The sequence below is a fragment of the Cucumis melo genome, unplaced genomic scaffold, assembly GCF_025177605.1.
Source record: "Cucumis melo cultivar AY unplaced genomic scaffold, USDA_Cmelo_AY_1.0 utg000861l, whole genome shotgun sequence".
Lineage (NCBI taxonomy): Eukaryota > Viridiplantae > Streptophyta > Magnoliopsida > Cucurbitales > Cucurbitaceae > Cucumis > Cucumis melo.
In genome coordinates this window covers 12501-15000 of record NW_026124256.1, presented here as the reverse complement: position 1 = coordinate 15000, position 2500 = coordinate 12501, and the positions used below count along the sequence as shown (strand labels likewise).

At 35.9% G+C, this 2500-nt stretch overlaps 1 non-coding gene across 1 annotated transcript; it reads left to right on the top strand.

Annotated features, from left to right (window-relative positions):
• Window positions 1-375: 375 nt before the first annotated feature.
• On the top strand, window positions 376-446 carry TRNAG-GCC (transfer RNA glycine (anticodon GCC)). The gene has a single exon. It is a non-coding gene; the product is annotated as a tRNA-Gly (tRNA).
• The last annotated feature ends 2054 nt before the right edge of the window (window positions 447-2500 follow it).

The following is a 2500-nucleotide window of genomic DNA, read 5'->3' as shown; positions in this document are numbered from 1 at the left end:
AAAAAATTTAGAGGGAGGGGGTCTCTTTCTTGTATTGTCAAAATTGAATATATCTCACATAATTCATATAAAAATAATATATTTGAAAGTATATAATAATACTTAGATATTGATAATAGAGAAACTATATATTATATATAATTATATAGACAAAAATATATAATTATCTTTATTTAGTTATAAAGATGAATTCCAAATATTAGAAAAATAAATAGTATAGTATAAAATATATTATATAATAACTATATAATTGGTTAAATCTATATATATATTATATAAAAATAGCCTAATTATACTCTAACCTAGTATTAATAGCCTAGTATAAGAGGATAGCTCTGCACTGATCTATACTATAGATTGCAGATAAAAAAAAATGCGGATATAGTTGAATGGTAAAATTTCTCCTTGCCAAGGAGAAGATGCGGGTTCGATTCCCGCTATCCGCCCAGGATGAGGATAATGGGTTAATGTTTTTCATTTAATAGGATAAATTTTTAAGTATAGTCGACCGTGATAGTATAGTGGTTCTATCCTCCCCCCTTCTTTTCCTCCCATCTGGAAAGAAAAAAAGCGAATATTATATAGTAATTAATTAATAGTTACCAAGATCAAACCTCAATTTTTTTAGACAAAAAAATTTTGCGGAGACAGGATTTGAACCCGTGACTTCAAGGTTATGAGCCTTGCGAGCTACCAAGCTGCTCTACCCCGCGATAAAGAGAAGAACTGTGAACTAATAGACAAACAAAGATTGAATGCACCCCTATACCATATCTGTACAAATAGAATAGTCCATTTATACAGAATGGTAAAGGGGGTCCCTCTATAATCATAGAAATTAATAGAAAGAGATATTTGAATCCTTACCAACTTGATCTTGTTGCCCCAGGCAACAAGCATGCATGAACCATTTCACGAAGTATGTGTCCAGAGAGCCCAAAGTCTCGATAGTTAGCTCTCGGTCTTCCGGTTAAAAAACAACGTCGATGAAGACGTGTGGGTGCACTATTACGCGGTGGGGATTGTAACTTTCCATGAATTTCCCATTTCTCACTCAACGATGGAACTTTGCTTATTTCTTGTTTTAAGGATCGACGAATCAAATGATATTTTTGTTCCAATTTTTGCCTCTTCTTCTCCCTCTGAATTAAACTTTTCCTTGCCATAATGATTCAATTCCTAGTAGTATCAATGATACAAGTCGGATCCTAGATGTAGAAATATAAGAAGGAAGATCTCCTTCTCCATCGAGAAAGAAATGATATTTTCGCGGATACAACACATACAAAATTAACCAAATTTGCCTGATGTAGAGGCAATCAAGAAAGCCGCATAAGTAAATATATAACCTACAGAAAAGTGGGCTAATCCAACTAATCTTGCTTGCACAATGGAAAGAGCCACTGGTTTATCTCTCCATCGAATCAAATTAGCCAAAGGTGTGCGTTCGTGAGCCCATGCTAAAGTTTCAATCAATTCTTGCCAATATCCGCGCCAGGAAATTAAGAACATAAAGCCAGTAGCCCAAACAAGATGTCCAAATAAGAACATCCATGCCCAGACTGATAAACTATTCATACCAAAAGGATTATATCCATTGATAAGTTGTGAAGAGTTTAACCATAGATAATCTCTTAACCATCCCATCAAATAAGTGGAAGATTCATTAAATTGTGAAACGTTACCCTGCCATAATGTGATGTGCTTCCAGTGCCAATAAAAAGTAACCCATCCAATGGTATTTAACATCCAGAAAACTGCCAAATAAAAGGCGTCCCAAGCCGAAATATCACAAGTACCACCTCGTCCCGGACCGTCGCAAGGAAAACTATAACCAAAATCCTTTTTATCCGGCATTAATTTGGAACCACGTGCATCTAAAGCACCTTTTACTAAGATCAATGTAGTTGTATGTAAACCTAAAGCAATAGCATGATGAACCAAGAAGTCTCCGGGCCCTATTGTTAAGAATAGTGAATTACTATTCTCATTAACAGCATTTAACCAACCTGGCAACCATATGCTTCGACCCGCATTGAACGCCGGGCCGCTTGTTGAAGATAAAAGTACATCGAAGCCATATGAAGTTTTACCATGAGCGGATTGAATCCATTGGGCAAATATGGGTTCGATTAAGATTTGTTTTTTCCGGAGTACCAAAAGCAAGCATGACATCATTATGAACATAAAGCCCCAAAGTATGGAACCCCAGAAAAAGGCTGGCCCAACTTAAATGGGATATGATAGCTTCTTTATGGTCTAACATTCTTGCCAATACATTATCCTCATTCTGTTCTGGATTGTAATCTCTAATAAAAAATATAGCTCCATGAGCAAAAGCTCCTGTCATAATGAATCCTGCTATGTATTGGTGATGGGTATATAACGCAGCTTGAGTAGTAAAGTCTTGTGCTATGAACGCATAAGCAGGTAAAGCGTACATGTGTTGAGCTACCAAGGAAGTAATAACCCCTAAAGAGGCTAAAGCAAGACCTAATTG